A 26,080-nucleotide genomic window follows, 5' to 3' on the forward strand; every position below is an offset into this window, starting at 1 on the left:
AGGAAGAAACAGGCGGTGGGGATTGATTTCCTCGCCGAGCCCCTGCTGTATAATCCGGCAGTGGGGGCTCGGATGTTGGATTCACCCTCTATTTGCCGCCGGCTAATCCTGGCGCAGGTGACCAGAGTCGGGGATCTCCTGGACTATGAGCGGCGGGATTTGGTAGGGGCAGAGGTGCTCGCGCCCCGTATGGATCTGCGTTCTGCCCGCGTCCCTCGTCGTTTGATCCAGGAGATTAAAGATGCCATACACCCCGACTCCCGCACCTTCCTTGAGGGGGTATTGCAGACCGGAAAGCCTTGTCATCCTATAAACTTCGGCTCTCCGAATCTTTGCATAGAACCAAGGTCACGGCAACCCCCTCGGGCTCTTCTCTCCCCCAACCTCAGCAAGTTGGGGGAAATGTCCCTGGCATGTTTCCGCGGCATGCCGAGGAAAGTCCTGTATTCTCTGGTGCTCCATATAGTGCATTACCTCGCCCTTGTCACCCGCCCAGACACCATCTGGAGGCGGGTATTCCCAGCGAACGAGGATGAGAGACCCCGGTGGAGGGAACTCTATTCATCTTTGGTTCCCCGTCCCGCCGGGGATTTGAGTTGGAGAGTCCTCCACGGAGCACTGAGCACAGGAGAGTATTTGGCACACTTCACGGACTCCCCCGCCACCTGTCCCTTCTGTGGCGAGCGGGAGTCCGTATATCACATTTATTCGAGTTGTGCCAGTCTGCAACCCCTCTTTTCCTTCTTGAGGAGCTTGCTCCTGCTGTTCTGGTTGCACTTCTCACCTCATCTTTTTATTTTTGGGTGCCCAGTGTCCCGGGACAATAAGCCTAGGGATCTCATGGTCAACCTGCTCCTGGCATTGGCTAAGGTAGCCATTTGTAAAACCAGGAAGCAGTGTTTGGAGGGGGGGGTCCCGACAAACATCGTGGTCATGTTCTGGGCGCTGGTGCACTCCCGTATTCGGGCAGAGTACTCGTACGCCGAGTCTACTGGGACGGTTTCAGAGTTTGCCTCCCAGTGGGCGTTAGGCGGGGTGCTTTGCTCGGTATCCACCAATCAGGGTTCTTCAGATTTAACCCTTCTGTTTTAAGTGCACTTCATCAGTGCACTTGTTGGGTTCATTTCATTTTTGTTTGACTGGTTTATCTTTGTTCTACTTGGTAACAAGTAGAATTGCTGTTCAACTGAATTGGCCGGCTTCGCCGGCCAATCAGTTTCAAACCAGATCAAAATAGATCCCCCTCATACAGAGAGGTAAAAGGAAGGGTTCTGCATAGGCCCTGTTTTCCTGTGTGTAGCTGTGCTGGAGCCTGCTTCTCTTCCACTCAGAGTTCCCAGGCAATTGCTGAAGAATCAGGTTGTATTCTTTCTTTTTTTCTTTTATTCTTTATTTTTTGGTATACTTTGGTGTGGATCTGTGGGGGAGTATACTGTGAGTATACAGTGGTTTTTGTAGAGGGTTTGGGTTTTTTTTTCAGGTTTAAAAACCGTTGTTGTTTTCACCCAGAGGCTGCTGTATTTCAACCCAGCAAAGCTGCAATTTGGCTGGCAGGAATTGCAGTCTCAACCCCTCTCCCCTCCCCCACCTCTGGTTGTTTTTTTTTTACTTCCAGTTTTCAATTTAATTTAAAGCCTGATTTCTTTCTTTTTCATTTGCAATTGAGAGCTCTGTGTCTTACTTTAAAACCTTCTTTTTTGTGTGTGGTTTCTTATAAGAGAGAGAGAGTTAAATAATTAAAAGGAGAAAGAGAAGATTACAGCAGGTTTTAAAAGCTGTTTAACATTCCCTCCCTGTGCAGAGAGATAGTAAATTGGTTCTTAAAAGAAACAGTTACCTCCCTGCATCTCTCTCCCTAAGCAGTATTTCCTCCCCTTACTTAGAGGCTTATTTCATCATGCCTGGGGGGAACAGGACTAGTGCAGCAACAGGGGCCACACCTGGACATCGGACTCCTAAAACTGGGGCCCCTAGGAGTAACAACCATAGCCCAAGGCCTGGTACTTCCAGTGCCCTGGCCACACCTCCCCCAGCTCCTCTTGTCAGTTTAACCCCTGCAGTCCCAGGTTCAACTTGGGTGCAGGTGGCAGCTGCAGGCGTCGGCCCCGGCAATAACAATGCTGGGGCCACACCCTGTCTGAGCAGGAAGCTTGGGGTGAGGTGCCCAATGTCACCTGGCCTTAGCATGGAGATTTATGTTAGGGCTGTGGCAGACGTTGTGGGTCCCTCTGCTGTGGTGGCGGCCAGCAAGATGTACGGGAAGGGCATTTTCTTTCTCCGTACGCTGGCTGCCACGCACACCCTGGTGCAGAAAGGAATCAGTGTAGGGGGGACCTACATCCCCGTAGAGCCCATGGAGGGGTTAGGCACTAGGATTATTCTCTCCAATGTGCCCCCCTTCATCCCAGATAGCCTCATGCGGCTGCACCTGCAAGTCCTGGGAGACATTAAGTCTCCCATAACAAAAATTCCGCTGGGCTGCAGGGATAGAGCGCTGAGGCACGTGCTCTCATTTAGGCGGCAGGTACAAGTGCAGCTGCCGGGGAGCACAGAATCTGTGGAGGGTTCTTATAGGGTGCCCTACGAGGGCATAATGTACACAGTGTTCTATGGCACGGAGGGAATTAGATGTTATCTGTGCAAGGAGCTGGGGCACACTCGTAGGAGTTGCCCCAAAGGGAACAGAGGACCTATCCCAACTCCTACACCCACCCCTCCCTCTGCCAAGACACCCCGTACCACTGTGCCCACCACAGCGGGGCCCTCAGGGGCCCAGGTCCCTCCTGGGACCACAAGAGATGTAGCTGTCCCATATGGAACAGTGACTTCTGCACCTCTCCCTGGAGAGCAGAGAGAAGGAGAGGGGGTCGCCCTGGAGCGACCACCCTCTGTTATCACTGTCTCCCCACAGGGGGAAATACCCTGTGCCGTTGCGCCCACCGCGGCGGAGCCCTTGGGGGCCCAGCCCCCCCCTGGGACCACAGCAGATGTCGCTGCCCCATCTCGGGCGGTGACATCTGCACCTCTCCCCCTAAGAAAGAGGGAGAAAGGAAAGCCCTTGAGGGCCCAGGCCCCCCCTGGGACCACAGAAGATGTCACGGGCCCATCTCAAACAGTGACATCTGAACCTCTCCCCAAAGAACAGAGGGAGAAGGAAAAGACCTCAAGGGCCCAGGTCCCCCCTGGGATCACAGAAGATGTCACTGCCTCAACTCAAACAGTGACATCTGAACCTCTCCCCCCTACAAAGAGGGAGAAAGGTAAAGTCACCCCACAACAGTCACCCTCTGTTGTCGCTGTCCCCCCCCAAGAACACCTTACCCCCAATTTAAGCACCGTACAGAGTGTGGGGGAGCAGGAGGAAGCTCCTGTTATGGAGGTAGCGGCACTCTCTCCTGGGGAATCAATCCCCAGAAAGAGCAAAATTAAAACAAATAAGAGGGTGATTGAGGAGGCAGAGGAGGGTGAACCATATTACGTTTACTCTCTGATGTCTCTGAAGCGGAACGTAACATCAGTTCCGCAAAAGGTGGCCCTGTCCGGCCCACTGGTTACGATTAGCCAGTGTAAACCGGATCCTACACACGTACAGCCCCCCCCCCTCGAATTTCTGGAGGGAATACAACTGAAGGTACCCGGCGTCTCTGGGGTGGAAGGCCAAAATGCTCAGCAGCATGAGGCCTTGCCCATAGATATAGACGTTGGGGTGCCTCTCAACGCCCCTCCCGGTTGGAGAGCATCCCCAGGAGAATTGTGCTTCGGTGAATTTGCCTTGCCGAGTGCACCTATCTTTGGAGCCAGCCAAGATCCCCCTCCGGCTGTATCGCCTTCGAGTGTTGCACCTGAGGCGGAGTCAGGTTTTGCGTCACCAGAAGTAGGGGATGGGCTAGGGCTGACCCCCATGGTTGAGGATGGAGAGGGGGAGGCAGGTGTAGGTAGGGATGCTTTAGTGAGCACTTCGGATTTCAACTGGAGGCTATCTGACGTGAGCCCTCTTAGTGGGGAGTTTTGGTCTTTGTCAAAGATGACTGCCAGGCTAGACTCTCTCCTTGGGGTGCCTGCAGAAGAGTGCCCTCCCGTGATTGAGGCGGATGCCCCTAACATTCCGTTTACTTACACGGCGATAGAGGAGACCAGGAGGGTAATGGGTACCTTTTTTGTTCAAAAGGTCACTCCAGAAACCGCTGCCTCTGCCATGCCGCCACCAGATACCCCTGAACATCCTACCCCGGGGTTGGAAGTGGAGGTTTTAGTGGACCCCCTCGTGGAAACACCGAAGGGGGAACCCACTCTAGGACTGAGAGAGACCCCCGCAGGGGAGGGTGAGGGTCTTGAGCCTTTCAGTCAAGAGGAGCTTAGGGAGTTGGGGCTCAGTGAGGAGTCTTCTGGCACCGTGGAGTCGGTGGACTCTTTGACCCCTGTTATCCCTGCCCAGGAGCTAGATGCTTTCCTAGAGGATACCCTCCACAAGCAAAAAAACTTGAAGGTGAAGTTGGCCCTTGAGAAGTGGAAAGATGCCTCGGTCATTCTCCATTCTCTTGGAGCTTACATCAGGGCCAATCACAAGGCCAAAATCTCCGGGGCTATCCATATTCGTGTCCTGAAGTTTGAAAAAGTGATGCGAGACCACGTAAAGGCTTCTCGGAGTATAGTACCCTGAGCACCTGTGGGGAACCAAAAAAACTCCTGATTACCAATGGCGTTAAGCATCGGTATGCTAAATGTTAACGGCTGTATGGATGGGTTTCGCAGGTTCAGGGTACTCTCCTTTTTGCAGAAGGGGAAGTATTCTGTGAGTTTCCTGCAGGAAACCCATACCACTCCAGAGGCTGAAGCCAGCTGGCATTTGGAGTGGCGAGGCAGTGTCTTCTTCAGCCATCTCACTTCAACATCTAGTGGGGTGGTGACCCTGTTCTCTGAGTCCTTTCAACCAGAGCTGCTGCTTGCTAAAGCTGTTGTTCCAGGTCGCCTGTTGCATATCAGGGTCCGACATGAGGACTACACGTTTAATTTCCTTAACGTGTATGCTCCTGCCACTGGACCCCTGAGAAGGCAGTTCTTCGTCAGAATGTCTGAATACCTGGAGACAGTCGACGCGGACGAATCCGTTGTGCTCGGGGGTGATTTTAACTGTACCCTCGAGGCTCGGAAGGACCGGAATGGTCAGGAGCCACACCCGTGTTCTGCGTCGGCCTTGCGGGAGGTCATCACCCGCTACGCCTTGATAGACGTCTGGCGAGAACAACATCCTGAGGCATCCACTGAGTTCACCCATGTTAAGGTGTTTAGGGGTGAACGGATGTCCTGGTCCCGGATCGACAGGCTATATATTTCCAGCCACAGCCTGTCGCGAGCCCAGTCCAGTGCCATTAGGCTGGCGCCGTTTTCGGACCACAATTGTGCGTCCGTGACGCTGACGCTGCTACCTGCAGCACCTTCGGCCGCTTATTGGCATTTCAACAATTCGTTGTTGGAGGACAAGGGGTTTGCGACGTCAGTCCGAGACTTTTGGATGGCCTGGAGAGGTTGCAGGTCAGACTTTGCCACGTTAGAGCAGTGGTGGGACGTGGGCAAGGTTCATCTGCGCCTCGTATGTCAGGAGTACACCAGAGGTGCCAGCGGGCGGCGCGATGCTGAGATCGGGGCCCTCAGGGAGGAGGTGCTCGATCTCGAGAAGCGGCTGTCTGTGGCGGGAGACCAATACCTGCAGAGTATGTACATGGAGAGGAAGTGCGCTCTCCGGGAATTGGAAGATCGGAGAGCTCGGGGGGCGTATGTGCGATCCCGCATCAACTTCCTTCGAGAGATGGATCGCGGGTCGCGCCTCTTCTACGCGCTGGAGGAAAAGAGGGGAAACCGTAGACATATCACATGCCTGTTGGCAGAGGACGGTACCCCTCTGACTGACCCGGAGATCATCCGGGACAGAACCCGGAGATTCTATGTAGATCTTTTCTCTCCGGAGTCCATCCAGCCAGATAAATGCAGGGTCTTATGGGAGGGGCTTCCCACGGTCGGTGAGAATAGAAGGGAGCGGCTTGAGTTACCTTTGACTCTGGCCGAGCTCTCTGAAGCCCTCAGTCTCATGTCCCGGGGAAAAGCGCCGGGGCTAGACGGGCTGACTGTGGAGTTCTTCCGGTTTTTCTGGGAGATGCTGGGACCTGATTTCACCGAGGTCCTAGCCGAAGCCCTGGAGATCGGTGAGATGCCACTTTCGTGTCGGCGGGCAATACTGTCTTTGCTGCCGAAGAAGGGGGATCTCCGTCAGATCTCTAATTGGCGACCGGTCTCACTGCTCAGCACGGACTATAAGATCGTAGCCAAAGCGCTTTCGCTGAGGCTCAAGTCCGTGCTGGCAGAGGTGATTCACCCTGACCAGTCCTATACTGTCCCGGGCCGGAGCATTCATGACAACATTTTTCTGGTCCGGGACCTGATGCACTACGCGCAGAGGACTGGTCTGTCACTCGCCTTCCTGTCCCTAGATCAGGAGAAGGCGTTTGACAGAGTGGATCACCGTTACCTTATGCAGACCCTGCGGGCGTTTGGCTTCGGCCCACAATTTGTGGGCTTTCTCCAGATGCTGTACGCTTCTGCAGAGTGTCTGGTGAAGATTAACTGGTCCCTGACGGCACCTTTTGTGTTTGGTCGGGGAGTGCGTCAAGGGTGCCCCCTGTCTGGGCAACTGTACGCGCTGGCCATTGAGCCCTTCCTCTGCCTACTGAGGAAGAGGCTTACCGGGCTGGTGCTGCGGGAGCCCGACATGCGGGTAGTCCTGTCGGCTTATGCCGATGATGTGCTCCTCGTGGCCCAGGACCTAGATGATCTAGAGCGGGCACAGGAGTGCCAAGAGGTCTACACCGCGGCCTCTTCTGCTCGGATCAACTGGTCCAAGTGCTCCGGCATCTTGGTGGGTCCCTTACAGGTGGACTCTTTGCCCCCGCGTTTCGTAATATCTCGTGGGGGAGCGATACTCTCAAATATCTGGGAGTCTACCTGTCTGCTGCGGAAGACCCAGCCCCAGAAAACTTCAGTGATCTTGAGGAACGAGTCATTGCTCGTCTGGGGTCTTGGGTGTATCACAGTTAGTGGTCTAAGTGAAAGTATATTGGCTAGTAGCACAGCCCTGTTAAACACAGAGCTAACACCTCTTTAACTGGGTGTATCAAGTCAGAGGTCCATATAATGAATTACAAGCTTGTTGTGCAGCGTTGTAGTGAAACAGTGAAAACATAGAGCTATGCTCTTGACTGCTGTAGAAATATTTTAATCAATAAGATATCGGCAGAGACCCGACATGCTGCATGTTTCGTCGCTAACTTGCGACTTCTTCCGGGGGCATAGGGTGTAATACATTCCAGCACCACCAGATGTCACATTTGAGTGGCTCACATCCACTACAGGATATACATTGATTTACCTTGATGTACTACAAAGATATACTCTACATCTAATACACCACAGTGAATTAACATTAGCTATACCTGCTGAAGGGCCCAGAATAATTCCTCTGGTCCTACTTCTGTGACATAACTAGTGTCTTTTAATATAGTAAATACTGTTTCTTTATTATTTGCTATTTTTATTGCACAATCACAAAATTTGATTAAAATATTTATTATTTTGCTAAACACATTTTTTCCCCTGACCACATTTATTCCATAACGGTCTGCGGTGCGCCTATAAAGGGATTCTATTCTGTGTACCTCTCTAGATACACTCATTGTCTGTTCAACCTTTTTCTTTCGCCAGCTGCGCAATATGAGGTATGACCGGCAACTCTTTTTCATCAGGCCCGAGGGTTTAGGTAGAAACCTCTCGGAGCTGCCGGCATACTACCGGGACTTACTGAAGGCCTGGAAACTGGTCTCCGCGACCAGGAAGAAACAGGCGGTGGGGATTGATTTCCTCGCCGAGCCCCTGCTGTATAATCCGGCAGTGGGGGCTCGGATGTTGGATTCACCCTCTATTTGCCGCCGGCTAATCCTGGCGCAGGTGACCAGAGTCGGGGATCTCCTGGACTATGAGCGGCGGGATTGGGTAGGGGCAGAGGTGCTCGCGCCCCGTATGGATCTGCGTTCTGCCCGCGTCACTCGTCGTTTGATCCAGGAGATTAAAGATGCCATACACCCCGACTCCCGCACCTTCATTGAGGGGGTATTGCAGACCGGAGGGCCTTGTCATCCTATCAACTTCGGCTCTCCGGATTTTTGCGTGGAACCAAGGTCACGGCAACCCCCTCAGGCTCTTCTCTCCCCCAACCTCAGCAAGTTGGGGGAAATGTCCCCGGCATGTTTCCGCGGCATGCCGAGGAAAGTCCTGTATTCTCTGGTGCTCCATATAGTGCATTACCTCGCCCTTGTCACCCGCCCAGACACCGCCTGGAGGCGGGTATTCCCAGCAAATGAGGATGAGAGACCCCGGTGGAGGGAACTCTATTCATCTTTGGTTCCCCGTCCCGCCGGGGATTTGAGTTGGAGAGTCCTCCACGGAGCACTGAGCACAGGAGAGTATTTGGCACACTTCACGGACTCCCCCGCCACCTGTCCCGTCTGTGGCGAGCGGGAGTCCGTATATCACATTTAGTCGAGTTGTGCCAGACTGCAGCCCCTCTTTTCCTTCTTGAGGAGCTTACTCCTGCTGTTCTGGTTGCACTTCTCACCTCATCTTTTTATTTTTGGGTGCCCAGTGTCCCGGGACAATAAGCCTAGGGATCTCCTGGTCAACCTGCTCCTGGCATTGGCTAAGGTAGCCATTTGTAAAACCAGGAAGCAGTGTTTGGAAGGGGGGGGGTCCCGACAAACATCGTGGTCATGTTCCGGGCGCTGGTGCACTCCCGTATTCGGGCAGAGTACTCGTACGCCGAGTCTACTGGGACGGTTTCAGAGTTTGCCTCCCAGTGGGCGTTAGGCGGGGTGCTTTGCTCGGTATCCACCAATCAGGGTTCTTCAGATTTAACCCTTCTGTTTTAAGTGCACTTCATCAGTGCTCTTGTTGGGTGCATTTAATTTTTGTTTGACTGGTTTATTTTTGTTCTACTTGGTAACAAGTAGAATTGCTGTTCAACTGAATTGGCCGGCTTCGCCGGCCAATTAGTTTCAAACCAGATCAAAATAGATCCCCCTCATACAGAGGTATTGGGAACAAATGCAGTGTAGTGTAGGACTTGCACTTATTATGGTTTACCTTGACGTTTGGTGTGCAAGCTTATGATGTTTTGGGCAAAATTTCTAACTAAAAAACCATTTTTTATTATTAGCATTAGCAATGTTATTAGTATTGAAGCATCATTTCTTGTAATTATTACCATGTATGTTTTGTCATTTGGATGTAGCACTGGGCACCCCCTGTGTTTTCCTATATTCATGTGCCACAGCCCAGTTGCACTCTATGTGGCATTGCATATAGTCAATATTAGGAGGGTGTGGGCGTTTGAGCTTGCTGGGTTTGTGTGTTTTATATATATATATATATATATATAAAGAACAAGGGCAGTTGGCACACTGTAAACTACTGATCCACTGATGCTTATCCCATATACACACATGAAATGAATATTTACCAGATGTTGGTCCGGGAAAAAGAGACAGCACACAGCCAGGTAGGTACAAAAGAACTGTATTCACATAAGGAGTACACGGCACTGCATCCAACGTTTCGGTCACATCTATATATACAAATACAGTATATACATATATATGAAAAATATAAAAAAGAAAGCGCCCGATCCTAGTGCAATATGTAAAAAATACAATTTAATATTCCCAATAAAAAGTCCAACAATTTAAAACTCACAAACAAAATAGTATAAAGAGCATGTTATAAGTTATACTCATGCACCAAACGCTGTACTTCGCTGTTCTGCTCACACGCCTCTCTCCCATGTGTGATCCTGACACCTCTGAGGCACCATCCAGCAGGAACTCAGGAATCACACAACCTCTCTTGGTGTCCTCCGGAAGCAAACCGCATGTATAATGGGTTCCGAGCAGGGTTGAACGAAGCAGGAACCATAGGAAGTGAATCGTCAGCGTATCAGAGCGTCTTAGAGTCTTTAGAGTCCAGGGTTACAAGGTTGCTGACAATTCACTTCCTATGGTTCCTGCTTTGTTCAACCCTACCCGGAACCCATTATACATGCGGTTTGGTTCCGGAGGACACCAAGAGAGGTTGTGCGCTTCCTGAGTTCCTGCTGGACGGTGGACCAACCCCCCCAATACATATAAAAAAATACCCCAATACCCCCAATACATATAAAAAATACCCCAATACCCCCAATACATATGTATAAAAATCAGACTTACCTGCAGGGGGGGAGGGGGCGTGGCGTGCCGGTGCCTGTGGGTGGTGGCAGCGGTGCTGGGGGTGGTGCCCATGTTGCGGGGGGCCAATGTTGGGGGGGGGGGGAGTGGTACAGGGGTGTCGGGGCGGGATGGCTCTGTCCTGCAGGGGGGGGGGGGGGTTGACGGTGCAGCAGGGGGCCCGGCGGCAACTGTGGTCACTGGCAGTTGCCGCCAGCCCCGCTGCAGGCACGCCACTTTGCTGCTCCCATGCGCACCGGTGTGCTGCTGGGGGAGGGGGGGTTGGGGGGATAGTGGGATGGCCCGGTGACAATTGGGGGGGGGGGGGGCGTCAGTTTTGGCCAGATGCTGCAGGGGGGGGGGTTTAGCGGGACGGTCTGGTGACTGGGTGGGGGAGGTGACGGTGCTGCGATGGGCCCGGCGGCTGGTCACAGCAGTTGCCGCCGGCCCTGCTGCACCTGTCTCCGATGCTGCTCCCGTGTGCGCCGGGCCTCCCTCGCGCGCTGGAAGCTTAATCCAACCTACTTCCGGCGGTGCCAACAGGGAGACCCGGTGCCGTTTTTAATTATTTTTTTTAAATTAACTGGCGCCCAGCCGCGCAGGGGGCCCGGGATGTTAGGTACCCTTTCTCCCCCCCTGTTGGCGGCCCTGACCCAGGGTATGCCGTCTGATTATGTCACCTAGTGGCAACATGTACATTGTGAACAACATATGACATTGATTCCCAACCAGCGTTCCGTGGAGCAGTCCCAGGGGTCCACCTAGCCGCCCGCACTTACTGCGGCGTGCGACGGCTTTCCAAGCTCTCCCTCCTCTTGCAGTCCAGCACTTCTGGTGCCTGCTGCTATAGAGCGTGTGCAGTGGCTGCTGCTGCTTTGGTTGTGAGCTGCTGGGGGTGGGGTCAAGGGTGATCCGTGGTGGCTGTGGTGGCTGTTGCTGCTTTGGTGGGGGGAGATCCGTGATGGCTGCTGCTGCTTTGGTTGTGAGCTGCTGGGGGGATGGGGGGGAGGGTGATCTGTGGTGGCTGCTGCTGCTTTGGTGGGCGGAGATCCGTGGTTGGTGGCTGCTGCTGCTTTGGTTGTGAGATGCGAGGGGCGTGGGGTGATTTGAGATGCAGGGAGGGTGATGTGAGATGCAGTGAGGGGGTGATGTGAGATGCAGGGGGGTGATGTGAGATGCAGGGGGGTATATGAGGATGATGATGATGATGATGATGATGATGATGATGATGATGATGATGATGATGATGATGATGATAAAGATAATTATTAAGGTTTTAAGACGTAGGAAGGCGATTGTGGCAAAACGAGGACCCCGTAGCCAGGAGATTCTGGAAGTTAATTGCGAATGTATTATAAAACATTAAAATGTAACTTGTTTTTTCGTTAAAATAAAGAAAAACCTGGCGCCAAATAGTCAGTGGAATGTCCTGTACTCCTCAGGGGAACTGCACACTTGCTCGACAGACCATGCAAAGAAAAGAACACAAACAAACAAAAATCATAGCGCAACACTGTAGGGTAAGCAGTATTGTACTAATACACATAAACAGTTAAGAATCCTAGCGATAATTAAAACAATATTTTATTAAAAAGAACTACACTGGCGACACACTTTATTCGAGCTCGGCTAGTCCCACGAATTCGGGTATACCCGGGTGTATTGAGGTTTGTGACTGTTTTCTGCCCGAGTGCATTGAGGTATTTTCCAAGCAGGGATTGAAGCATTTTATTCCCGCTGGCTTCAATACTGCACAGTATATATATATATACTGCATTACAATTCATGAATTTATGCCATCTGGTAGACACGCGAAGCATTGCAGCCTATTAAATCCTAATCATTATCATTTAACAGATCAGCCGCCCATCAGCCAGGCATGAACCCAGGCTTGGAAGGCAAACGCAACGGGGCTTGTAAGAGGTGAGGAGCGGCGCATTCCAGGTATCTGCCAGGTACATACTGGGTATTTGCTCGAATAAAGTGTGTCGGTGCAGTATGCCAAGACCGACTATGGCAAATACAAGGAACCGCAGGTCATCCGGAGCACAAAAATTGGAGCCCTACTTACATACAGCAAGATTAAGCTCGCATGGTAGGAACAAGTCCTAAGTAGAGATGATCTCCCTGGCGGGTGATGCCTTTGCTCCACTGCGGCTCAGACACCAGTCAGTCCTTCGATGGTGTAGACACACGCCTCACTTCCTCCTACGGAACAACAGGAAGTCTCTGAACTTCAAACTGTGTTTAACACCAACCACACCTGCATTGTACTGACTGACCTCAGGACACCACATTAAAGCCCCTGAGGAAGTAGAGTGACATCTACGAAACGCGTAGGGCTAGTGGCACAGCCACTATCTGACTGACTTTGGACGTTTGAGGACATTTGGCATTGGAGCCCAGCTTTCCCTTCAGCTAGCCAGCTGTTCCTTTAAGACAACGGGCACTATCGCGCGCGGGCGCGCAGAGACTTCCTGTTGTTCCGTAGGAGGAAGTGAGGCGTGTGTCTACACGCGGTGCAGAGCTGTGGACCCCGCACACCAGCCCCCACGGCCGGAGCTGTTCCGGTTACCATCGAAGGACTGACTGGTGTCTGAGCCGCAGTGGAGCAGAGGCATCACCCGCCAGGGAGATCATCTCTACTTAGGACTTGTTCCTACCATGCGAGCTTAATCTTGCTGTATGTAAGTAGGGCTCCAATTTTTGTGCTCCGGATGACCTGCGGTTTCTTGTATTTGCCATAGTCGGTCTTGGCATAGTTCTTTTTAATAAAATATTGTTTTAATTATCGCTAGGATTCTTAACTGTTTATGTGTATTAGTACAATACTGCTTACCCTACAGTGTTGCGCTATGATTTTTGTTTGTTTGTGTTCTTTTCTTTGCATGGTCTGTCGAGCAAGTGTGCGGTTCCCCTGAGGAGTACAGGACATTCCACTGACTATTTGGCGCCAGGTTTTTCTTTATTTTAGTTTATTCTGTTAGTACTGGCAGTATCACCGGGCAGCCAACCTTTATTACAAGATTTTGAATATCACACTGTGTATTACACTTTAGCGCTAGTTCACATTTTTTCTTCACCATTTTTGATTTTTCGTTAACGACTTTATAAAAAAACAATTATATTAAACTAAAATCATTACAAAATATATACACATTTTTCATTCAAAAGTATGAGTTAATTATTATTTATTAACCCTACTGCTTTACACATCTATTTTGTGATTTACCCCTGTCGAACATGTGTCATCCAGATAGGGGTTCGCCGAAATTTTACAAAATGCTTCAAGGGTTCCTCCAAACACAAAAGGTTGGGAATCACTGCACTAAGGTATTGAAGGTGTTAAGTCCACCCGCAACCCTCCCGCAATGCCTAAACAGCCACCAAGGGCCAAAAAACCCCTTCACCCACCCCCGATACCCACAATAAACCTGGCATGGGTGGTTAACCCCTTCATTGCCTTAGCGGTTAGCTATGAGGTAAAGAAGTGGCTGTAAGTGCATTTTTCATGCATATGATTCATGCCGGGGGCTTCCGGTGGTGATAATGGTTATCAGCTCCGGAGAGCCCCGGCATCAATCCTGGGCAGGAAACATGGATTTTTTTTCTAAGTCCTGTCTCAGCACTTCTCGCCAGAGTCTCCCCACCTTCTTGCCAACTTTTATTGGCGAGGCGTTTTGGAGAAAAATTCTCCATTTTAAGTTGCTAATAGCCGCGAGAAGCTGATCGGGGCTTGTAGAATACCACAAATTTCAGAACCTGGTGAACAGCGGCGAGAAGGAGCGTTTGGTGATTTTTTTTCCGCCCCAAAAAAATGGCGAATCTTGAATTTTACGCCTGACGAAAACTGACTTATCGGAGTTCTCTGCTTAGACCCCTTGGTAGGGGAAGAGAACTTCAATAAGCCATCCTTGCAAGATGTCACCCTGCCCAGACTGAGTGGCAACAGGTAAGAGGGGAAAGATCTCATATGCTAGGCGGCAAAGGGGCAAAGTTCACACGTGTCCAGAACAGAATGAGAAGCCATCTCTGCCAGGTTTGCAAAGTATTGGCAACTCCGTGATAGGGGGACGGAAATATTCCCATGGAGAGTTAGGCTGCACTAGTTATGTATAGGAATGTAAACCTTATAAGAAACCGCGCATCCCATCAGGATAAGAGTCATCATGCTGTAACAGATTCACCTAAGATTCATCATGCTGTAAGAGATTCATAACATCGTAACAAAGATTCAGCTAAGCTTCCAGAGTTCGTAAGAACTAAGGTTCCAAGATCCAATACTATGGGAACAGAACGAAAGAAGCAGCTCTGGCGGAGGAAACAGCAGTGGCAAGTTGTGCTGCTGCCTGAGGACTGTTTCAGGCTCTTTTCACGAGCAACTCCCGCTCTTGGGAAATTGCTTCTAGAGACTTTGCTTTGCAACATTTCGTTTTGGGAACAAGATATTTCGTTTTACCCCATTCCAGTAAGTGTATTTTCGTTGTAATTGTAATTGTAATTGTAAACCAAGCTGTTTGTGTTCATTCTTTAAATAAATAACAATTTATTTTATCTCTTGCTTTGCTCAATCAAAGGATCCGGGTATTTTGGTGTTAAAAGTTGTGGTTTACCGTGACAGTATATAAGTGTCAAAAGGAGTGCTAGTGGAAATGGTTAAATGTATACAACAAAAAACAAACAAAGATGCCCAAAGCTACTTCCAATGTGACAAAAATATACAGTACAATACCTACAGTATGTATTCTCTTGAAAAAGGTTCATTTAGTTCAACCCTTTGGCCAAAGCGTTTTAACCCTGCTGCCACTTCAAAGAATGACCGTTAGCAGGGAAAGAATGATCAGCATTGGATCTGTCGTAACCTAGCAAAATGAAACTGACCTGCCAACTGTAACGCTTGCACTCACCACGAACAAGGTGGGACCCCGGTACTGAGGTGAAAAAGTATGAACTGCGCCACCCACAGCAGCGGAGACATGCCTGGAGGGTGGATGGTCAGCGTAGCCGGGTCTAGTTAGTCACAGTACTTGCCAAGGTCGAGTGGGAGGAGCCAGTAGAGTAGTCAGTGTCCATGTGCCGTGGTCAGCGGTTGGAGCCAGTAGAATCGTAGAGTGTCCAATAGCCATGGTCTGGGGTTGGAGAATAGCGGATGGTCAGAGGCAAGCTGTGGTCGTTATCCAGAGAAGGGTCCTAAGTCAAGCCAGGTCGGTACATGAGAGATCAAACATCAGGAATGCAAGGCAGAGAACAGGAACGCAGGAGCTGGGACGTGCAAGCACAAGGCTACAATGAACTATGCTCAGCAAAGTGCCAGTGGCACAGCAGAGCATATATATGCAGACAGACCAATGGGAGTGAGGGGTGAAGTGGAGGAGCAGCTGATGCGAAGGCAGGGATAGGCTGGAGACACAGGAGGCAGAGGGGATGATTGCCACACAGCTGGGGAGTGGTGCACGAGCGTCACATGTGCGCGCTATGCGGGGGTTGGAGCCAAGCTCTGTGAGATCAGTCAAAGCCCTGCGTGGGCACGCACTCTGTAACCAGAACGGGGTGCAGCGAGAGAGGAGGTAAGAAGGGAAGACGCCGAGGAGGAAATGCTCCCCGATTCCTTACAGTACCCCCCATTGAGGAGCGGCCTCAGGATGACTCCAATATGGCTTTAATAGGTACCTTGCATGGAACCGCTTGAGAAGGCTGGGGGCGTGTGCCTGATGGTGGGGTATCCAGGACCTCTCTTAAGGACCAAACCCTTTCCAATGTATAAGGTACTGTATAACCCCTCTAGAATGCCTTGAGTCAATAATCGACTGGATTTCGTACTCCTCTTGCTCTTGTACGGTTATGGGCGGAGGTTTGACAGAGGAGTCTGGGAATTGTGAGCTTTGGAACACCGGTTTGAGAAGAGAAACGTGGAAGACTGCAGGTATTCGCATGGAGGGAGGAAGCTGCAGGTGATAAGCCACTGGATTAACCTGTTCCAGGATAGTAAATGGGCCCAGGAATCTTGGGGCCAATTTAGGAGTTGGTGTTTTGAGCCTGATGTTCTTTGAAGAGAGCCGCACTCTGTCTCTTGGCTTTAAATTGGGTGCCTTGCGCCGATGACGATCAGCCTGTGACTTCTATCTGTGAACAGCCTCCTGGAGAGTCCTCTGAATCCTTTTCCAGGAATCCTGCTGTCTGCTGCTGGAACTCCGGAAGAAGAAGATGAAATGGGAAGCCGTGCCGGGTGAAAACCGTAATGAATAAAGAATGGGGATTCTTGTGAGAATTAATTTCCAAGGGAATTGTGGGCGAATTCTGCCCTTGGAAGAAGATCCACCCAGTCATCTTGAGCATCAGAAATTAAGCATCTAAGGTATTGTTCTAGGGACTGGTTCATTCTCTCGGTTTGTCCATTGGTTTGGGGATGATACCCTGAAGAAAAATTAAGTGAAATGTCCATCCTTTGAGCAAAAGCACGCCAACATTTTTAAATCAATTGAGATCCGCGATCGGACACTATAGAAAGCGGTACACCGTGAATCCGAAAGATTTCCTTAATGAAGATATCTGCCAAGGTGGCGGAGTTGGGAAGACCTTTGAACGGTATGAAATGTGACTGCTTCGAAAACCTGTCAACGATAACATGATTAGTGTTCATTCCTCTGGAGATAGGAAGTTCGACAATAAAGTCCATCGATAGATGACTCCAGGGATGATCCGGTATGGACAAGGGGCTTTGAAGGCCAAGTAGTTTGATGCAAGTGATCTTACTTCGGGTGCAAGTGGAGCAGGACTTGATGAACTCTTCGATGTCTTTGAGAAAATTAGGCCACCAAAAAGTACTGATGAGATCCGAAGTTCTCCTGGTACCCGGATGACCGGCGGAATGAGGAATGACCCCACTCTAGAATTTTTCTTTGGAATTGTGGTGCAGCGTACAAACAACCCTCCGGCACTTGTAAACCCCTAGGAATGCGTGTTTGGGTTGCCAGAATCCTGTCCAGGACATTGAACGAATTAGCAGAAATAATGTACTTACTGTAGAAGGGAGAATAGTCTCAGAAATATCTTCAGTCTTGTCTTCAACGACGAATTGGCGGGACAATGCATCGGCTTTCAGGTTTTTTGATCTTGGAATGTAAGATATGAGATAATTGAATCTAGATAAGAATAGAGACCAACGGGCCTGAGAGAGCCGAGGCGACGAGCGCTTTCAATATAGAGCAGATTTTTATGATCCGTGAGGATTGAGATGGGAACCTCCGTACCTTCCAGCAGGTGTTTCCACCATTGTAGTGCGAGCTTAATAGCCAGGAGCTCCCGGTTGCCAACGTTATAGTTTTGTTCTGATGAAGAAAATGTTGGGGGAAAAAACCCACAAGGGTTTAACTTGTCTTGGAGTGTTTCCCTCTATGAGAGGATAGCGCCAGCCCCAACATCAGAAGCATCCACTTCCAGAGTGAAGGGAAGTTTAGGATCTGGATGGCGTAAGATGGGGGCGGAAACAAAAGCCTTCTGGAGCAAACCGAAGGCCTGAAGTGCCTCAGGAGACCAGGAAGAAGTATCTGCTCCCTTTTTTGTAAGAGCGGTAATAGGGGTAACAATAGAAGAAAAATTTCGAATAAATTTGCGGTAATTAGCGAACCCTAAAAAACGCTGAATCGCCTTGAGAGAAGTGGGTTGGGCCATTCTAACACTGCCTTGAGTTTATCAGGGTCCATGGAGAATCCAGAGTCTGAGATAATATAGCCCAGGAAAGAAGTAGAGGTTTGATTAAACATACATTTCTCCAGTTTGGCATAAAGAAGATTCTCCCGAATACGAGACGGGACAAGGTTGGTATGATGGATATGTTCAGAGAGGGCTTTAGAAAAAATAAGAATATCATCAAGATAGACGATGACAAAAATGTTGAGAACATCCAAAAAAATCTCGATCACAAATTCTTGGAAAACTGCTGGGGCATTACACAAACCAAAAGGCATCACTAAATAGTCATAGTGGCCGTCGCATTTGTGAAGGCCGTCTTCCATTCTTCACCCTGTCGTATGCATATCAGATTGTTAGCTCCTCGAAGATCAAGTTTAGAAAAAATAGTAGAACCTTGTAAACCAGGCCTGCACAACTCGTAAAGCGAGAAGGGCCGAACTGCTCCAAGGAAAAAAAATTTGGGCCGCACGGGTAAAATCATCATCATCATCATCATCATCATCATCATCATCATCATCATCATCATCATCATCATCATCATCATCATCATCATCATCATCATCATCATCATCATCATCATCATCATCATCATCATCATCATCATCATCATCATCATCATCATCATCATCATCATCATCATCATCATCATCATCATCATCATCATCATCATCATCCTCCTCCTCTCCCCCAGAACCCCTCACTATCAACCTTTGCGATACTCCCCATCTATCTCTCATACCCTCACCTCTCCCCCTCACCCACACACAATACTCCCTCTCCACATCAAACACACAATACCCCCCTGCACACCCCACACATCCCACCCCCCCTGCACCTCACATCATTCTCCCCCCCTGCACCTCACATCATTCTCCCCCCCTGCACCTCCAATCGCCCTCCCCTGCACCTCCAATGACCCCCCCTTCACCTCCAATGACCCCCCCTGCACCTCCAATGACCCCCCCTGCACCTCCAATGACCCCCCCTTCACCTCCAATCACCCCCCTGCACCTCCAATCACCCCCCTGCACCTCCAATCACCTCTGCACCTCACCCCCTGCACCTCACATCACCCTTCCTGCACCTCACCTCCCCTGTACCTCACCTCCCCTGCACCTCACCTCCTCTGCACCTCACATCACCCCCGGGACCGTGGGGAATCGCCGCCATTTTTTTTTTATATAAGTTTTTTTGAAAGTTTTTTTTTTTTTTTAAATCTCATCGCGGGCCGCACAGAGAGGCCGGGCGGGCCGCATGCGGGCCGTATGTTGTGCAGGCCTGTTGTAAACGATCAAAAAGCTCTGAAATGAGAGTTAAGGGGTAACGGTTCTACAAAGTGATTTTGTTAAGCCCCTTGTAATCTATGTAAGGGCGAAGAGACCCGTCTTCCTTTTTGACAAAGAAGAAACCAGCCCCAGCAGAGGATGAAGAATTTGTAATGAACTCCTTCTTTAAGTTCTCTTGAGTGTATTCAGACATTGCCTTGGTCTCAGGAAGAGAAAGAGGGTAAGATCTAGATCTGGGAAGAACAGCACCAGGCAACAAATTGTCAGGACCGCACCTTTGGTCCTTGCGCCTTCCTACCTACCGGCGTCCACGTCCTGCCGTGGCTGCCTACGCAGTCACGTCCTCCGCTCCTCCGCAGGCCCACGCTCCGTTGGCGTGTCGCTCCCGCCTTGCGGGGTCGCGCTCCGGTCTCGGTCTACCGGTTAAAACTCCCCTCCACCATGAAGATTCCTTCTGTCTTTCACGTTTCTCTCCTGAAACCTTTCCTACCTGACAATCTTTCTACCAGCTAGAACATTCTACCCGACCCATCCTAGTGGAAAGGCAACAGGATTTCGTGGTCCAGGCCATCATTAATTCAAGGGTATCTAGAGTAAAACTACAGTACCTGGTACACTGGTAGGGCTTTGGCCCAGAGGAACGGGAATGGATATATCAAGATCAGGTACACGCACCCAGATTAACACGGGAGTTCCACAGCAAGTACCCCTCTAAGTCATCCCTGGGTCGCCCAGTGGTCTCCCCTCAAGGGGGGGGGGGGGTATTGTCAGGACCTTTCTATGCACCGTGCTCATTCACAGCCTGAGTACTTGTTCCTGTCGGTATCCTTATTCCTCTCGTGACTCTGCTTGTGCCTGACCTGTCTCTTCTTGTTTCCCTGGACCCCGACTTGTTTAACAGACTTCTACACTTTCTACCCCACGACCACGGCCTACAGACCTCGACCATTTTATGCTCTCTACTCTACGACCACGGCTTACGGACCTCGACCATTCTATGCTCTTCAACCCCGGACCAAAGGCAAGGACCCGCTACTGTCTCCACTCTCCAACCCTGACAAAGCTATACATTCACGACCCTGCAATCCGGACCCATCCCTGTGGCTTAGGGCAGTGGTTATATATCTTCCCCACCTCAGCCCCGTGATCCAGTCCAGGTTGTAGTGAGCATCCGTGACACAAATCAATTGGGCAATCAGAAGGGCGATGAGGAGGAAGGACTTCAGAGTGAAGTTTGTCAAAAACATCTAGAAATTCAGCATAAATTTCTGGTAGGAATGGCTTGTCCGATTTAGGAATTTCTAGACCACAAATCTGTTGCACCGGAGGAATACAAGATTTAGGGCAGAGGGAACCCCATTGTATAGGAGTTTTGTCAGTCCAATCTAAGTGTGGATTGTGATGTTGGAGCCAGGGAAGGCCCAAGATTACCTCCACAGAGGGTGAGTGAATCGCATCCAGAGACATCTCCTCTTTGTGGCCATCCTTCATTGAGAGAGAGAGTATGAAAGTCTCCAATGAGATGAAGGCTGGTTGGAGGACGTCCATCAATGGCCTCCAACCCAACAGGCACTGATTTTGAATTGAGAGGAATGATGTTCCTTAAGGCAAAGTACTGGTCTACAAAGTTCCCTCCAGACCCGGAGTCGATGAAGAAGGATGCGGTGGCCTTGAAGCCAGAGCCCTTAAGGAAAATCGGAAGCATAATCCGAGTCGGCAGGATCTCCTGTATAGAAGGGGGAGAAGAAACAGTGCCCAATGTGATCCCCTTATACCTCATTGAGCTTTAGTATTTCCTGGCTTAATAGGGCCGCGAAGCACCTGGTGTCCGGGTAGACCACAGTAAAGACAGAGACCGCTATCCCTCCGGCGCTGTCTCTCAGAGAAGGAGAGTCAGTTACTTCCCAGCTGCATAGGTTCAGGAACATCAAGAGCAGGGGAAACAGTAGGGGAGAGACTGCGAGTAGGAGCTCTGACTGTGGGAGAGCGAGGGCGTTCAGACTTCCTTTCCTGGAGGTGCTAATCGACCCTAATACAGACCTCAATAAGATCTTCCAAGTCGGTAGGTCGTTCCTGTGCAGCTAGTCCGCGATGGTCCGGAACTCGGGAGCGTATCTTGCGACTGGCCGGTGGTACTGTGAAATATGAAACAAAGAGGATGTTGCGGTGACCTTCCAGCCCGGAGTGTCAAAGACCAGTTGGAAATTCCCTTTGGAAGCGTGTGAAGTCCTGGGTAAGTTCTTGTTTTTGCTCCCAGATGGGAGATGCCCACGCCAGGGCGTCACCGGTAAGCAGGGCGATAATATATGTCACCTTGGATCTTTCACAGGAGAAACTAGAAGGGGTTAATTCAAACTGAATAGCACATTGATTGAGGAACCCTCTACACCCATGGGGGTCACCCGTATAGCCATTGGGGGTAGGAAGGCGTGGCTCAGGAGGAAGGGTTTGTTTCGGACTAGGAGAAAAAAAGAGTTGCAGGCCTAACAATCCTGGATTGAGATTGTTGTAAAGAAATGGTTGCAAAACTTTGGGTCAGGGAACCAATTTGAGACTCTAGCCGGTGGAAGCTTTCACCAATGGCAGACAGGGCTTGGCCCACCTCAGGGGGATCCACGTTCATTGGGTTGAGCATACTGTAATGCTTGCGCTCACCACGAACAAGGTGGGACCCCGGTACTGAGGTGGGAAAGTATGAACTGCGCCACCCACAGCAGCGGAGGCACGCCTGGAGGGTGGATGGTCAGCGTAGCCAGGTCTGGGTTGGAGAGAGTGGGTTAGTCATAGTACTTGCCAAGGTCGAGTGGGAGGAGCCAGTAGAGTAGTCAGTGTCCGTGTGCCGTGGTCAGGGTTTGGAGCCAGTAGAATCGTAGAGTGTCCAATAGCCGTGATCTGGGGTTGGAGAATAGCGGTTGGTCATAGGCAAGCCGGGGTCGTTATCCAGAGAAGGGTCCTAAGTCAAGCCAGGTCGGTACACGAGAGATCAAACAGCAGGAAGGCAAGGCAGAGAACAGGAAACCAGGAGCTGGAACGTGCAAGCACACGGCTACAATGAACTATGCTCAGCAAAGTGCTAGTGGCACAGCCGAGCATATATATGCAGACAGACCAATGGGAGCGAGGGGTGGAGTGCAGGGCGGCTGATGCAGAGGCAGGGATAGGCTGGGGATGCAGGAGACAGAGGGGATGATTGCCATGAAGCTAGGGAGAGGTGCATGAGCGTCACGTGCGTGTGCCGCGCAGGGCGGATGCGCGGGGCGGATGCTCGTCGCAACCGGGGGGCCGAGCCAAGCTAAATGAGATCAGTCAAAGCTCTGCGTGGGCCTGCACGCTCTGTAACCAGAGCGGGGTGCTGCGAGAGCAGGTAAGGAAGGAACACGCCACAGAGGACGTGCTCCCCGATTCCTTACACCAACTTGGAAAGTGGGGAAGGGTGAGCTTAACCCTTGGGGGGGGGGAGGTGCCACTAACCTCCCCAAAACCGCTGAGACCAGCTGCACATAGTTAATAAACACACAGATACTCAACAAGCTCTGAGAAACCCCAAACATTACCACATTTTTTATATCTATCTATCTATCTATCTATCTATCTATCTATCTATCTATCTATCTATATGCAAATACAACTGTATGCTCATCTGCATGTCTTAGGCAGAACTGCAACCCCACCTTTCACCATTATCACCCAGCATACAGCACTTCCACTGCAGCAAGGGATTCTGGGAAATGACATGCAAATGAGCACTCAGTGCCACCTTTTGCTTCAAAAACCATTTTTAACATGGTTCCCTATAGGCTTAAGCTTGCTGCATGGTCACAGCTTTGAGCACAGCTAGGGTGTAAGGTTAAAACTGTCTTCTGCCAGCTCTCGAATTGATAAGGTTAAACAGAATACACTGGCCTTGCTATTTTCACGGGAGGCTATTGTAAATAGCTTTAGACCAACTGTTTAGTGCCTGTCAAAATGTTGTTAAAACAAGACTACAGAGGATAGGGCTGCCTTATAAGTCACCATTGTATATGTCTCTTGCTCAGCAGTTAAATGTTTTAAGCTCTACAGAAAAGGCATTATGTTAAGGATACATGTAAATTTAGATGTGTACCCATATTTGTAACAGATGACAACTGTATTTTTGTCCCTGCCTTGTGTATAAAAAACCTGCTTGGTGAACCATTAAACTCAGTTGTTAGAATTCAACCAAGGTGCCTCCTTGAATTCTTACAGCTCCGAGCTCGTATGCTATACTATTTGAAATAATCTCATATCTGTTGCGTTTCAGTAGCTCCCGGGAGAAATGTTTTGCTTGCCCTAGAAGGACCTGATCTGTAGAGATCTAACACAGGGTTAAGGTGCATAGCCAGAAAACCACCCACAGACAGCTGTATCGACCTTAATGGGTCTCATCAGTGTGGGGCTGGTTAATATATAGTCAGATAGAACTATAACGTATAATTGACCACATTTAATATGTTTTGTTGCCCGTTGTATAACATTAGTTTATATGCATATAATACCTTCTTTCATTATTATCTTTAGCCACATGGGTTGGTTATTTTTTTGCGGTTGCCTGTCCTGCTCTTGCTGTGGACCTAGGCTGCTCTCTTTTTCTACATCGGATTAGTGTCACTTACGTATAAGGTAGCACCCTTGAGATGGCTAACTGCTCGACACTGAGGGGTTTGTGATTCATCATGCTAATATGTGCCTTATTTATCTAATATGCTCTAGTTGGATTTATGGTAACAGCAGCAATCACTTTATAGTGGTTGTTGGTTTTACACATCTCTGCATTTTACTTCCAAGATGTTTGCAATAGCTTGCACTATATATATATTACTAGCTGAGAGACCCGGCGTTGCCCGGGATCGTAATGCGTAATCTGCGGCTCTTGATGTAGTGGCTGTGTCTCAGTGTCTCAGTGTTTTTGCTGCTGCAGTGGTGTTTCTGTTGCTCTTCTGACTCTGGCTCTGTCTCTGTCTGTGCAAGACGTGTTTGGCGCTGTAGTGTTCATTAGCAGGTGATGTGCTGTGTGTGTGTCTTGACCAAGTGTTGTGTTATGGTGGTGTGTGTTTATTTGTCCCTTTGATGTACTTGCTGTCTGTGTATTATATGCAAGTAGTGTGTGATGTTGTGGTGTGGTGTGTGTTGTTGTTGATGTAGTGTTGTGAGTATTTGGTGGTGACCTATTGTGTCATGCTGTAGTGTGGTATGTGTTGTGAGTTTTATTTTTTCAGTTTGGTCGTGTATGTCAAATTGTGTGAGATGGCTCTGTGCACTGTGTTGGGTAGTAGACATCATGTGTGTGTGTGTGTACTGTAGTGTCAGGGTGTGTATGTTTGTGTTTTTTGGGAGGCATGTTTTGTGTTGATAAGAGGTTTTGTTGGGGGGGAGGGAGGGGAGGTGTGTGGGGGGGAGGGGAGGTGTGGGGGGGAGGGGAGGTGTGGGGGGGAGGGGAGGTGTGGGGGGGAGGGGAGGTGTGGGGGGGAGTGGAGGGAGGGGAAGTGAAAGGGGGGAGGAGAGGGGGGAGGGGAAGTGAAGGGTGGAGGGAGGTGAAGGGGTGGAGGGAGGTGAAGGGGTGGAGGGAGGTGAAGGGGGGGAGGGAGGTGAAGGGGGGGAGGGAGGTGAAGGGGGGGAGGGATGTGAAGGGGGGGAGGGAAGTGAAGGGGGGAGGGAAGTGAAGGGGGGGGAGGGAAGTGAAGGGGGGGAGGGAAGGGAAGGGGGGAGAGATGTGAAGGGGGGAGGGAAGTGAAGGGGGGAGGGAGGTGAAGGGAGAGAGGGAGGTGGAGGGGTGGAGGGAGGGGGGGTGGAGGGAGGGGGGGTGGAGGGGTGGTTTGAGGGGGAGTGGGGGGGTGGAGCAGGGGGGGCATATGTATTGTCATAAATTATGTATCTGTCACCCGCCCGGGTGTCCGTTTCCCCCCCCCGCCCGCTTGGTCCCCCGATGGGTCAGGCCTCTCCCCCCCAGGTTGGTCCCTTGATGGCTCAGGCCACTCCCCCCTCTGCCCGGTTCCCCGATGGGTCAGCCGGTCGACGGAGGCGCGTGCACGCGACGGCAGGAAGCACCATGTGTGGTCCTGGCCTGAGGCGGGAGTGAAATTGGTGAGGTACTGTAGGGGGGACATAATTTATTGATTAATGGCCGCTCCCCTGCTTGATCCCGGGTGGTTGAGGCGGGACGCGCCGGACGCAGGGGTGTGAGGTGCAGGGGTGGGGGGTGTTCAGCGGCAGGGGTGTTCGGCAGCAAGTGTGTTTGTTTGGCGGCAGGGGTGTGTCACGGTAGCTAAATATCTGGGTTGAATTGAACACGACTTAGATATAATAAATATAGTTTATTCCTTAAAGAAGGTGAACACACAAGATATACAAATAACAGGCAAAATATACACTTACTTAGGGTTTGAATGATGAAGTAATCAGGTTTCACGATTAGCAATTCATGCAGCAATCACGAACAGACACAAAAACACGAAGAACTCTGAGCATAGGACTGACACTGGTTTATATGTAATTCCAGTCCTATACCTTGTCATTGAGTGCAGATCATTGGAGAACAATTATCTGCACCCAATCTCTCCCTGCCACCTCACTTGAGGGGCAACCTAATACATGCCCACTGGGCAGATATTATTCTAATCAGGGGCTTATTTAATTAGCCCCCCTCCCACAAGCCTGGCATCTGAATGTCTGCTTTGGCCAGGAAACCCTTTATCTCGGGGTGTGAAACATCACACTTATCATAAAGTATCCAAGTCCTGCTTTCCTTTGTGCTTGCATACACAAGCAGGCTGGGGGAGTCTT

The sequence above is a fragment of the Ascaphus truei genome, chromosome 5, assembly GCF_040206685.1.
Source record: "Ascaphus truei isolate aAscTru1 chromosome 5, aAscTru1.hap1, whole genome shotgun sequence".
Taxonomy (NCBI): domain Eukaryota; kingdom Metazoa; phylum Chordata; class Amphibia; order Anura; family Ascaphidae; genus Ascaphus; species Ascaphus truei.